This window comes from Nematolebias whitei, chromosome 11 (assembly GCF_014905685.2).
Source record: "Nematolebias whitei isolate Nwh7 chromosome 11, NemWhi1, whole genome shotgun sequence".
NCBI lineage: Eukaryota > Metazoa > Chordata > Actinopteri > Cyprinodontiformes > Rivulidae > Nematolebias > Nematolebias whitei.
This window is the reverse complement of record NC_056508.1, coordinates 17,750,579-17,764,542: the sequence shown is the minus strand read 5'-3', so window position 1 is coordinate 17,764,542 and position 13,964 is coordinate 17,750,579. Positions and strand designations below refer to the sequence as shown.

The 13,964-nt window shown below is 40.5% G+C and overlaps 1 protein-coding gene across 1 annotated transcript in view; it reads right to left on the bottom strand.

Moving 5' to 3' along the window:
* Positions 1–13,964, bottom strand: part of LOC119416770 (proline-rich transmembrane protein 3) — a 22,887-nt gene that overhangs the window by 8,531 nt on the left and 392 nt on the right. The gene's annotated exons all lie outside the window — the stretch shown is intronic.

Here is a 13,964-nt window from a genome sequence, read left to right as displayed (position 1 = left end):
CCATCCATCCATCCATCCATCCATCCATCCATCCATCCATCCATCCAAGTTCAAGTTGTTTTTGTCATTTGCAAGTTAACACAAGGTTAACAGTACAATGAAATGCTTAGGATGAGAAGAAACGATTTCAATCCATCCATCATCTTTAACCACTTCTTCCTTTTCGGGTCGTAGGGGTCACTGGTGACCATGTCCAGCAGTCACTGTGTGAGAGGCGGGGGACACCCTGGACAGGTCTCCAGTCCATCACAGGGACACATAGAGACAAACGAGACAAACAACCATTCACTCTCTCACTCACACCTAGGGACAATTTTAGAGTTACCAATCAGACTAACATGCATGTTTTTGTTCTGTGGGAGGAAACTGGAGTACCTGGAGAAAACCATGCACGGAGAGAACATGCAAACTTAATTCAGAAAGGCCCCCGGCCGGGATTTGAACTGGTGACCTGCTCATTGAGAGGTGGCAGCTCTACCAACTGAACCACCATGCCGCCTATGTAGTGATTACTATTTATTTTTCATATTTGATCATTTATTAAAGTACATTTATCACAGTACGGTTACTGCTCACAATGATTCTAAATATAATCAAGTTTATCTCAGTCAAACAGCTACAACAGCGTGTTGTTGCTAAAATACCATTTAGACTAGAATTGTGCAAATATTTATAATAAACTACAATCACCTGAAATTGACTCTCAAAATGGAGGATGGAGGATCTCGTAGCTTTGTTGAATATTCTGCTCAGTCTGTGGCTTTTTGTCAGACTTTGATGAGAAGAGGCCCGGGAAAAGCTGCGAGCAGCGAGGCGAAAGACTTTGGAGAAGAACAGGAGAGTGAGGGAAGCCACGCGAGCTAGACGACGTGTGAGGGTAAGCTAATGCTAATCTACTATATAGTGGGAGCTGAGCGTAAAGTATGTACTGGTAAATGTCGATTAAACACTGTTTAGTTATACATGTGGGCAGCACGGTGGCATAACTGGTAGAGCTGCTGCCTCTCAGCGAGCAGGTTCTTGGTTCAAACCCCGGTCCAGGGGCCTTTCTGGGTGGAGTTTGCATGTTCTCTCCATGCATGTGTGGGTTTTCTCCGGGTGCTCCAGTTTCCTCCCACAGACCAAAAACATGCATGTTAGACTGATTGGTAACTCTAAATTGTCTCTAGGTGTGAATGAGAGAGTGAATGGTTGTTTATCTCGTTTGTCTCTATGTGTCCCTGTGATGGACTTGCGACCCGTCCAGGGTGTACCCCGCCCCTCGCACAGTGATTGCTGGACATGGGCACCAGCAACCCCCGTGACCCAAAATGGAATAAGCGGGTAAAGATAATGGATGGATGGATAGTTATACATGTTGTGTGTGTTTCAGATGATTCTCCATCAAAATAATTGCAGCAGACCTACAGTCTGTTTACGTCCAGCTCTGGAGCGACATCATACAATGTGTGCCATTAAAGACAGTGGCTGTTACCTTCCCTGCTCTGAAACCATCTATGTATCACTTCAGTATAGATGTTGACAAAGAGGATGTACAGTGTTAAAAATATCTAGACTTTTGTTATGACACTTTACTTTTGTTATTTACCAAACACTGTGGATGGATGGATGGATGGATGGATGGATGGATGGATGGATGGATGGATGGATGGATGAAATAATAATAATAAAAATGGCCTGAAGAGTTAAAATAAGTCATTTAAATTTGATGTTTTCAGACTGAGTTAGCTCTCTCTCTTAAAGACTGAATAGTTGTTTTATTATGTGAATAAAATAAAATAAACAGTATTTTATGCAGTTAAATAAGGTGGTTGATTTTTCTAAAAGGGTCAAGAAAGGTCATAAAGTTAGCGGACAATAAAAAGGTTAACCTGGAAGCTTCATAATTTGTCCAGATAAAAACATAATTTATGTCAGATTATTACTGTCACACACCCACAGATTGGATACAAATCTGGATTTAGCTCAGAATCACAACATAAACTTGAAACAGGTTTCATATACAGGATGAGAATTTATTTTTTAAAGTTTCTGGTAAATTAAAAAGAATAAAGATTTAAAATGATCAAATTAAACTATATATATATATATATATGTGTGTGTGTGTGTGTGTGTGTGTGTATAAATCCTGCTAATGACCTTTTAATGAACTTTAGTTCACCATTAAATCTCTGATGAACCAGATTCTACAAAAGCATCTACAGGTATATTAAAAATGTTACACCTTTTCTTCATCATTTGATGTATTTGCACTCATTGTGTCTACTTTTGTTGTTCAATTTAGATATGTTTTGTTTCTTGTACTGATTTTTTTATCTTTGCTTTAAAGTTTAATTCTTGTTTAGTGATTAGTACATGTGTTGGTTAGAATAAAGTTGAACTAACGGCTGCATCTCGTCTTTAAATGTTTGAGAGAAATATTCCTGAGATCCAATAATTTTGTGTCTTTATGATTGTTCAGCTGAGTTCACTGTAACAGATTATTTAATAAAGTCATTAAAGTGAAAACAGGATTTCATGATAAAGCCGGCACCATTTTTAAAAAATCTTCACTGATAAAAAAAACAAACACGTTTTTTAATACATAAAATGTTTCTTAAAATAATTTCCACTCTCCATCCCACCCCCTGCCGGTGGCTGGTGGAGACTGGAGTCGGGGAGGTGATGCCTTGCCCGGCCTGAGAGGGCTCCGAGGCTCCGGTGGAGAGGACCGGCGGAGCTCCATCTAGCTCGTGTGCATTTTGTCGTCGGCCACCAAACACAAAAACGACTGCACTTCAGCGTTAGACCACAGTGTTGTCATTATTGTTTTAAAATCTTTAAAATAGGACCAATTTTTCCTCCAAGTTCGAGTTATTGCAAATGGCAGATGGGGTTGTTGTGAAAACTTTCTCCAAGAACCAGTGACCCCGCCCCCTGATCAATCAGTGACTAACAGTGTACGTCATGTTTTGGTGCCAGCTCAACTTGGTTGGTAGCACCAGAGAAGAAGGGATTGAAAAAGGGACCGGTTGAAGCCTTGGAACCGTACCGAGCCGAACCGTGCTGAAGAGGGGCTATGGAAATGTGGCTTATGTGTCCCTGTGATGGACTTGTGACCTGTCCAGAATGTTCCACGCCTCTCGCGCAGCGACTGCTGGATATGGGTACCAGTGACTCTCACAACCCACAAAGAAAGAAGCGGGTGACGACATCTAAGCTTCATTAGACAGATAACTTTTACTAATTGGCTTTTTTAATGTGCGAATGTTTTTGTGCAGTGTTCTGAGACGACTTCTGTTGGGACTTGGTGCTATATAAATAAACTGAATTGAATTGAGAAACTAAGCATTGTATGTATATCTGATATTAAATAACTTTTTGAGTCAACTCCATTCAAAATGGCCGTCATAGCTGATTATTTAGCGAACACAAAAATGGCTATACCTCTAGTATATTTGCAGACAATGAGCTAAAAGTTGGGGTGGTAGTAGCAGAAACTCATCCGTAACACACATTCTGAGTTAACATATCTCACAAACAAGCGTGGACCAATATGACTACTGGAATATAACTGGAATTTCTTAACAGACAGTGATCTTAGTTTAAAACTTTTACAAGAAAGGTGTCAGGCGATATAAATTTCTTCAAGTATTACAAGGCTTATAATTTTCTAATGCTTGAAAGTGATGATGTTCAGAAGCCGACCAGCTGTGGTGTATTTTAGAAATCCAGGGGATTTTCAGGTTCCTTGAGAATTGTACATGTCAATAAATTGCCTAACTAAACAGCTGCCAGTAATATCACAAACACAAAACTCCCTTGTTCACACCAGTTTCTACCTATGACTCACAGATGGAGATAACCTCTGGAAAAAGGGTTGGGATGATGTAAAATTTCAGCTGAAACAGAAGAAAAGGGCAGGAAACAGAAATCAGAGCCCACAGGAGAACTCATTCTGCTGCATATGACTCACCCTAAGTCCATTCACATCAATGATGATAGCCTCAGAGAAGTTTCTGTCACTGAACGCTCCTACGCCAGGGTTTGCACGAGCATCTGGTGCTCCTGGACATGCTTACGGAGTGAGTAATCTGTGTGAGTACTGTATATGGAAAATGTGTTTGAGTGAACAAGCAGGCTCACACACACCCAAACACAGGACGTACTGTTGGAACATTTAAGATGAACGCTCGGAGAATTTGAATATTCAGCTTGGTAAGTGTTTTTGCAGTGCTGCACGTGAGCGTTTAAAGAGAAAAGCTCATCAGCGCGTGCAGCTCTATAACTGCCAATATATCTCACTTTTCGCCCACTCACAGTAGCATCAGTGTTTATTTACTTTCCTCCCTCAGTCATCTCCAACCGATTCCTATTTCCCCGCCTTCCTGCCTTTTCTTTTATCCCCCACTTTGAGTTGGGTTATTTATCAAAGCCCCAGAGCTGTGTGAGGACTGAGAACAGTACAAAAAAATATAATAATACATAGCGTGAATGCAAGAATTAGGAGATAAGGAGGTATTTATTAAAGAGGACGGATACGAACGGAAACAAATTAGTTCGAAAAGCAGAAACGGTGAAGCAGGCATGAAGTGATGGAGCTGACAGAGGAAAAGAATAGATGAGGGGATCCATGACAAAATGTAAACAGGAGAGAAGTGAGGGCTGCAAATTTAGTATGTGTGCACGGGGTGGGCGCGGATAATACATACTGACAGAAAACAAGGAATGGAGTGCAGGAGAAAAAGAGGAAGAGTCGTAAGCAAACTACGGTTCTGGATGAACTGGTTTGCACAATTGTGGTTACCAGTTCAGAACGGCATGTAAAGAAATCAAACCAGCTTCACCATTTAGCTGGCAGGCCAACATGAACCAACTAATTATGGTCTGCAGCCGAAGGCAAAAGGGCAATGATGCTTTTCTTATGTCTGTGTGTGTTTGTCTGGCTGTTAGCAAAATACCTCATAGAGCATGAATTTTAATAATACTCTCAGAAAGTAATGTTTGGATACTCATTCATCTGGTTAACTTTTTGCACCAACTCAAAATTGCTTTAACTTGGTAAAAAATTACAAAAATTGAGCTAAAGTTTTATGTGGTAGTGACTGAGAGTCAATAACAACATATACCTTCATTTACAGAGCACTGAGTGCACCCAAACATAAGCTACACCCACTAATATAAAATTAAAAATTAAAACAATTTTGTACATATATAGGCCGTGCTTGTGTATAAGCCGTGGGGTTCAAAGCCTGTGAAAAAAGTAGCAGCTTATAGTCTGGAAATTCCGGTAATCTGAGCTGTAATGCATCTCATCTGTAATGCAATATTTCTTGAGGTCATGCATAATGTCATTTACAAAATGCTAGTGCTCCATCGCTTCTCATTATAGTTGATCTTAGTCAAACTGTGGCCTGAAAGGCAGCAAGTGAAAAGCATTTCTTCAAGGACTACAGTAGGCATTTAATAAAGTAGTGGACTCTGGTAAACATACCAAGAAGAGAGAGAAGTGGAGGTACACACTTGAAAGAAGAGGAATGAAAGGCAGCCGTAGTAAGACAGAGTACATGTAACTGGGACCCTGTGTACACTATTTTGTTCCACCACATGTGAGAGAATAACAATAAAGAAACTTTGACCTTGATGTGTGTGAATGAGAAAGAGGAGGTGGAACAGAGAGGCTACACAGGGCAGAGGTCACAAAGGTGCAGGACTTCAAGTACTTGGGGTCCACTGTCCAGGAAAATGGGGTAAAGAGGTGAAGAAGAGCATCCAGGCAGGATGGAGTGGATGGAGAAAAGTTTCAGGAGTGAGTTGTGGCTAAAGGGTGTCAGCAAAGGACAAAGGAAAAGTTTACAAGACAGTGGTGAGACCAGCTGTGTTGTATGGTCTGGAGACAGAGACATGGTGGGGCAGCTGTGGCTGAGTGGTTAGAGCAGTCGTCCTCCAATGCGAGAGTTGGGGGTTCGAATCCACCAGCAGTCACATGCTGAAGTGTCCCTGGGCAAGACACTGAATCCCTCATTGCCTCTGATGTGTGTCCCATCAGTGTATGAATGTGATAAAGCTCTGGTTAATCTCTTTAGAATGATTTGTTCAATTAGCTTTATAGAGATCTAGTAGAGTGCTGCATGAATGGATAAACGAGGACACAGATTGTTGTGTAAAGCGCTTTGAGTATCTTGAAATAAGATAGAAGGGTGCTATATAAGTACAGTCCATTTACCATTTACATGGACAAAAAGACAGGAGACAGAACTGGAAGTGGCAGAAATTAAGATGTTGAGGTTCTCCTTAGGAGTGACAAGGATGGATAAGATTATGAATGAGATCATCAGAGGTACAGCACAAGTTGAACAACTGGGAGATAAAGTTAGAGAGACCAGACTGAGATTGTTTGGACATGTCCAGAGGAGGGACAGTGGTTTGGACATGTCCAGAGGAGGGACAGTGGTTTGGACATGTCCAGAGGAGGGACAGTGGTTTGGACATGTCCAGAGGAGGGACAGTGGGTATATTGGTAGAAGGATGTTAGAAATGCAGCTGCCAGGAAAAAGACAAGGAGGAGATAACTGGATGCAGTTAGAGAGGACATGGAGGTATTTGGAGTGAGGACAGAGATGAAGGATGTCTCACTGTGGAGACCCCTGAAGAGGGAAAAGCTGAAAGAAGAAGAAGAAGAAGAAAAAGAAGAGTCTAGGAAGCATGCCACTATCATGATCCTAAGAATTTTAGTGAAAGACTCAGTGTAAAGAGATTTAGTTAGAAATAATTTGTTTAAGAAAAGTGTTTGACTAAATAAGATTTAATGTGTGTGTGTGTGTGTGTGTATGTGTGGGGGGACTCAGATCTTTTTTTTATTGTCAGAAATAACCCATTCTCTGTGCAACATTCAAAAGATAAAACACAGCTGCGGTTCATCAAAATGTCCTTATAACAAAAGCCACTGATCCAAATAAATCGAGTTAATTTGGGTGGAACCGCTCATCCAGACAGTTCCAGCAATAAACCAGGATACTGGTGTAATTCCTAATAAAACTATAAAAACACTGGCTTTGAAAGCCTGTGTGATGTTTATGTGAATTAAAACTCTCCCCATTCCCTCAACTCAGGAGCATCTGAGCAAGAATCCTTAGACAGTGACTAAAATACACACAAACTCAAAGAGAGATGACTTTTCTCTGTGACTCTCCACAAGGGAACGCAGATGGGTCTTGGGTCAGAATATTTTTATCGCTGTCTGCCCCTGGGGGCCGGAGGACACTTCACTCCGTGTCACTTGCACACAGCGGTGAGCGTGTCGATCAGATGCAGTCACTCTGTCTTGCACAAGATGTGCTTTGTTTAAAGGAGGAAATACCCATGAATTATATCCAGTAGTACAGCAGCAAGCAGCAGATTACTACAAACTCCTTGCCCACAGTGTGGACCTGCTTGTTACACAACCACACGAATAAGTACTAGAGCAGCTGCTGCTAATCAGTTAATCACTGCAGCACTGATGTCATGTCTACACTCATGTATCAATATGGCAAAATTATTGGGGGGGGGGGGGGGGGGCATGGAGTCAAGTTTGTGAGGAATTCTGCTTTTCTTAAAAATGTTCCCTCTCCTTCTCCAGAGAGTCAGACAGAGCAGCTTTTCCGCTGATTTGAAAGAATATTTCTGTTTGTCTTTTGAATAAGACCGAACTAATGCATGGTTATAAACTTGGTTTAAAACTTTAATACCTCTGTAAAAAAAAAAAAAAAAAAAAATGCATATGCAATATTGAGCGAGCACAAAATATGGAAATGCAGTCTTGTTAGAAGAACTGATCAGACGTTTTCAGATTTAAATCACAATTTAGTCAGTTTTAGACTTTAATTAGCTGAGTGTGTTTGGAGAACATTTCATCGTTGAAGTCTTTCTGAAGGGTCAGTATGAACACTTGTTCTTATGTCCTGTAGCTTTTACAATCAGAATAAACAATGTTTTGATTTGGCAAACAAATTCAAATTCAATCTGAGATGTAATGATAGATCAAAACAATAAAGTAAGGCAGATGTTTAAATGGTATTAATAAAAATAGCTACGTACAAAGTACTATAAAATGTCTGTTTGAATGTGAATATTCCATCGAGCTGTGATTAGATCATCATTAGATCTGACACTGTGAGGGCTCTCATTCTTTACAATATGGCTGAATAAAAATGATAAACTACCGTATTTTTCACCCTGTGAATCACAGTTTTTTGCATAATTTACATGCCCTGACACTTATATTCTGAAGTGACTTACTTATGTTTTTTCCCATATTTATAAACCAATTTTTGGCTGAGATATGACCGTTTTCATTCATTCTGACTGAAAATATTGAACACTATCATTTTCAGCCCCTAGATGGCACTCGTGTAGTATGGCATGCTGTTGTGTCATGTAATAGGTAAAAGTGTCTATTAATGGCACAATTGGCTTGCCATAGACTGCCTCCTTCGTCCAACTCGCCTGGAGCAACCGTCACTTCAGCTTCATTTCACTGCGCCGCCCCGGCGAAATGAAGCTGATTTGACCTTTGAAGTGCATTTATTAAGTGAAAGTTCAACTGAGACACACCTTTAATGTTGAGCAAACAAATAGTTGTTTTTAGGTGGTTATCTTGTTAAATTTTGAAGAAATGCACAGCGAGTCCTCCCGTGCACGCTCCCGCGGCCACGAATCGGCTTTTGAAATGCAGCTGATTTGACCGTCCAAGTGCATTTATTAAGGAAAAGTTCAACTGAGACACACTTCTGCTATAATTTCGAGCAAACAAATAATTGTTTTTAAGTGTTAATCTTGTTAAAAATCTTGCTAAAGTCCTCCCGTGCACGCTACCGCGGCCGCCATTTGGCAGCCAATCGATTTTTGGCACAACACCGGCCCTCATTTCTGGGTTGTCAACGGCGACGCGTTATATATGCGACTTATACAACAAAGGGACATATTTATGTATTTTTCCACTTTATTAGACATTTTTGGACTGATGCGACTTATAGGGTGGAAAATACAGATAACTACTTTAGCCTGTTTTTAACAACACTTTATAGTTATAAGCCTATAGTGAATAACCAATACTGTAGGAACTGTGTGGACAAAAGAGATTTACTGACACTGAGAATTAAACTGAATGACAAAAAAACCCTCCACATTATTGACAGTGTTCACTCATATTGCTATTGATTAGGAAAAAATATGTTCCCATGGTGTGCTGCTTGGTTTGGTTTGACAAACTAAATCCATGAGGTTAGTGTCAATAATCTATATTAGAATGCTGCAAGATAAACAACTGATGGTAAAAATGTTACAGTTACATTTATATTAAAGCACAAGAAAGAAGCTGTACGTAGGCCTGTCGCAATAAACAATGAATCAATTAATCGCATGATAAATGAAAATGATCTTTATGAGCTTTATCGTTTCTTCGTGTCTCTCTTTCTACTGAAGACACTGGATGACAAAAGTCTCAACGCCGGTTCTCTTCACTGACCCCTCCCTTTCTCTTTTCTTTTTAAAATCCATTTAAACCATCTAAAATTGAGTTTTTGGATCATTAAAAGCAGCTAAGCTACGAGCTAAGCTAACAGGCCGACCTTGGGAAAAACCTCCGTCTTGTCGAAGCTCCAAAATTCACAGTTGAAACCTGTGCCTTAGTGTAAAAAGTTGTTTTTCTTTGCAAAAAGAAGCTGAGAACTTGTTTACTGATTTTTGTTATTAAAAGCTTTGTGTCAAAAATGCTATGTTCAAGAGCTCAAACCACACAGAGTGTCCGCCATTTTGAGAACAGAAAAACAGGAAAGAGAGACAGCCCATGTCACGTCAAGAGGCCTCCCTCCCATTTTTCTTAAAGAGACACACTGCTCGTTCCCTCACTATCCATCCTTCAGTTCAAATAGTCTTATGCTGCCATCCGGCGATCAAAAAAGGTACTGCCCTCAAAACAAATTGACCAACATTTCTTCTTAAATTTGACAATTATTACTCATTATTGTAACAGTTCAAACAATATTATCGTTTATTGCAATAAATTCTGAGACAATTAATCGCCCAGCAAAATTTGTTATCGTGACAGGCCTAGCTGTACGTCATCGAGTGGCAGTTCAACTGCAAACAGTGGAAGGTAATGTAAAACTGATATCTAAAAGTTGTTTTTTGACCGTTTAACTTCTTGCACACCTGAACTAAAAACGATTGAGAAAAAGGACATTTAGCTCAGTTACAGCGATGAAGCTGTTCTAACTGCAACAAGTGGAGTTGAAAGAAATTACAGGATCACGTCAGTATACGGAACTGATCCTTCCAGGACAAATAACATATATATATATATTAAGAAATCCCTCCAATAGTTTTTGAGATCTACGTCAGATCAAAGTATAGAACATGCAGATGGTGCAAGAGTGTTTTTAATATGTTTCTTAGTATTTATTTATTAGTATGTTTTTAGTATATTTGCTGCATGCTTTGATAGTTCTTGTTGTTGTTGGGTTATTTTGGCAAGTCGAGACGGTTCTTCTCATCCTAAGCATTTCAACGCATTGTTGACCTTGTGTCGATTTGCATACGACAAATAAAGCTAACCTAGAGCTAGGAATGCGTGATATAAACGGTACACGATAGAAATGATAGAAATTTAGCCTACGATAGAGATCTGTCTTCTACCGGCTAACCGCAGTAATGCTGTGTCTGATGTAAAATTAGAGTTGTCAGATTTAATCGTTACTTTTTTTGTTGAAAGCTGTGCGCAAGTGGCGTTAGTCTTTTCTTCGAGGGCTAAGTAGCGAAGCTACAAGCTAACTATGCCCGGCTTGCCGTAGTGTTGCCGTATTCTGACGCATGCGCAAAACGCTGTGTTCCGTCTAAAGGTTTTTTTTTTCTGTCAAAAGTTAAAGTAAGCATTAGTCAGCTTTAGAGAAACCTGCTCTCTGATCTGTGAAAAGAGCGCTGTGTTGTGTGATTTTACTGCGAGACCCTCTGGTCAAAGCCACAGACTCATTTTGTGTCAGCTCTCCATTAAAGCAGAAGGAGGCGCCCACTAGAGGTTTGGAGGTGAAGTGTTTCAGTGTAAAATGCTGCTCTGTTGCTGTTCATTTATTAAGTAAGAAGACTGGAAACTGTTAACAACATATTATTTTGTTTAAAACAATGACTAAAACTACATTTGATATATTTTGCACTGTTTTGCATGACAAGAAAGAAGCATAATACTTGATTTGTTTATTATTCTAAAAACTCTCTGGACCTAGTAGTGAAATTTTCTTAATTCAAAATATATGATGGCAAAAGGACACCCTATGCTTTTTTAATTCCTAGTGCAAATTTTATACCAAAAACATATTGCGATATATATCGTTATCACCACTCTTCACAATACATATCGTGATATGAATTTTATGCCATATCGCACATTCCTACCTATAGAGCCAAGAATCCAAGAACCGACAGATCACACAAACTGACTTTTAGTATTCATTGTGAAAGTGAAAAACTTCACATCTGAGAGGTTATTTATGGCACAGGGAAGAGCACGAAAAACAGAAAGTAAAGTGAAAAAGCCGACTACAAACGTCAGATTATACTTGAACCTATCATAAAGTGGCAGTAGGCAGCACGGTGGCGCAACTGGTAGAGCTGCTGCCTCTCAGCGAGCAGGTCCTTGGTTCAAACCCCAGTCCAGGGGCCTTTCTGGGTGGAGTTTGCATGTTCTCTCCGTGCATGCGTGGGTTTTCTCCGGGTGCTCCGGTTTCCTCCCACAGACCAAAAACATGCATGTTAGGCTGATTGGTAACTCTAAATTGTCCCTAGGTGTGAGTGAGAGAGTGAATGGTTGTTTGTCTCGTTTGTCTCTATGTGGCCCTGTGATGGACTTGCGACCCGTCCAGGGTGTCCCCCACCCCTCGCACAGTGATTGCTGGACATGGGCACCGGCGACCCCCGTGACCCAAAATGGAACAAGCGGGTAAAGATAATGGATGGATGGATAAAGTGGCAGTAAGAAAGTTTGTAAAAATGAACAGAAAACAGAAAAACCCAGGAACGACTGATGTTTAGCTGGAAGGTGTTCCTCAGGGAGCTGAGTTCAGTCAAACATCACAGCTCAGCTGGCCGTGCAACGTGTTTGCGCGACATCTTGGATGGGGAGAGGTGAGAAGTGAATGTATGTGAATATTGTAAGTATGTGGGAAAAACATGGAGGGAGGGCGGACAGAAGAAGGAGTATGTGGTTACGCTGGTATGCGGGTGATGGGAGTGGGGGGGGGGGGCGTTTTAACCGTTACAAAATTCCACACCTTGAAATAACACGTGCGCTGCAAAATATTACTCTCCCTCACCAAACTCTATTAATTTAAACGTGTTCTTTACCACTCTGTGAACATAATCGAGCTCTTAACCTGCAAAACTGTTCTCCAGAATGTTTTCCTGCTGACCTCATCAACATTAAGTCTCAGACTTGTCCTTTCAGCTCCAGACAAAACAGTTGGTTAAAGGTGCACGCTGCAGGAGAACAAATCATCCACGTTTTTGATCGCTATTAACGGTAAGAGCAACTTGACGCCACGGTGACTGCAGCAAGAAGAAGACAAAACAAGCCAGAGAGTAAACAGACCGACAGCACTGATAGGAACAACGAGAGGAAAGTTCAGCAGTTAGTTGTCTTGAATTGCCAGAAACACACCCTGGGAGATAAGTGAGTGAGAGTGCTGACTAATTGAAACAGCTCTTAAACCTCATCAAGCCATAAAACACTCGGAGTGAACTAAATCACAGGCATCACAAGTCGTAACGTGAGCCTGCTGCAGAGATCTGACCACAACTGTCTGCAGCTGGATACAGTAATATGTTTGCAATCAAGTTGTATGTAAATGAGGTGTTATCTTGATGCAAACTTCAAAGTGCTCCACTCATAAAGTGGCTGGACTTAAGACTGTTTCTTTACTTTACTTCCTTTAAAATGCTGGAAAAGTTCCTTCAGAAGTGGGCGGGGCTCTTTACTCTTATTAGCAAAGCTGTGCTGGTTTCCCCTAAAAAGAAAGCCACCTAACAGGGTTTTCTGCAGTTATTTATGGGAAGCATAACGTGCTCCCACTTTCTCTCCTTCTCTTTTAGCTTTATGTTCAAATCTTAATGAAAATGTGAATCAGGATCATCAGAGCATTTTTTAGGCTCAAGTTTAGTGTAAACGCACACACACCATATTCATATAGTTCACCTGCTGAAAGGTACTCATTAAACATACAAGTGTTATCAATGGTGTTGTTCCTGTGGTTTTACACAATTAATGAGCATTTGTTAAATGTGGGCATGCACTCAATGTAAACAAAGCACTTGGCTGAATCCACTGAAACCATGTGAGGGCTAAGGCTGAAAAACAGGTGAAACACTCCGTCTTCAAGTCTGTTTCAAGGTTACTATATACATAATTTACTCAAAAAAAATCTGAGCACGAATACTAATACATGAAACGGCTCATCCATGGACCTCACCATTTTAGGTCACTGGTTCCACTGGTAAACAAACACGCATGGTAGTTGACAGACAGTCACAAATGTTGCACATTAACAACCTAATTTAGTTTCTTTATGATTTTTTTTCCCCACCAGTCTTCATGACTTTGCAATGAGCAAAGTGTCCAAATAAAATGGGTGGTCCATGATTCAAACTCAGCTGCTTCAGATCCTGTCAGCGTTGCAGATTAAATACCACATTAACGCAACATGCGCACATGCTGTTTGTAACAAAGCTTTGCGTCCAACAATGGGAACAAATGGTGTTTTAAACATACAGCAAATGGAGAGTTCAGTTTTAGCTGCAAGTTCTTGGAGGTTGTTTCAGCTCGTTTCTCCAGAACTTGGCTCACAGGGTCTAAAGCTTCGACAAGCTCGAGCTGAGTGGATCTTCATGTGTGCAAACCGAAGCGCGCGTGTGTGTGTGTGTGTGTGTGTGTGTGTGTGTGTGTGTGTGTGTGTGTG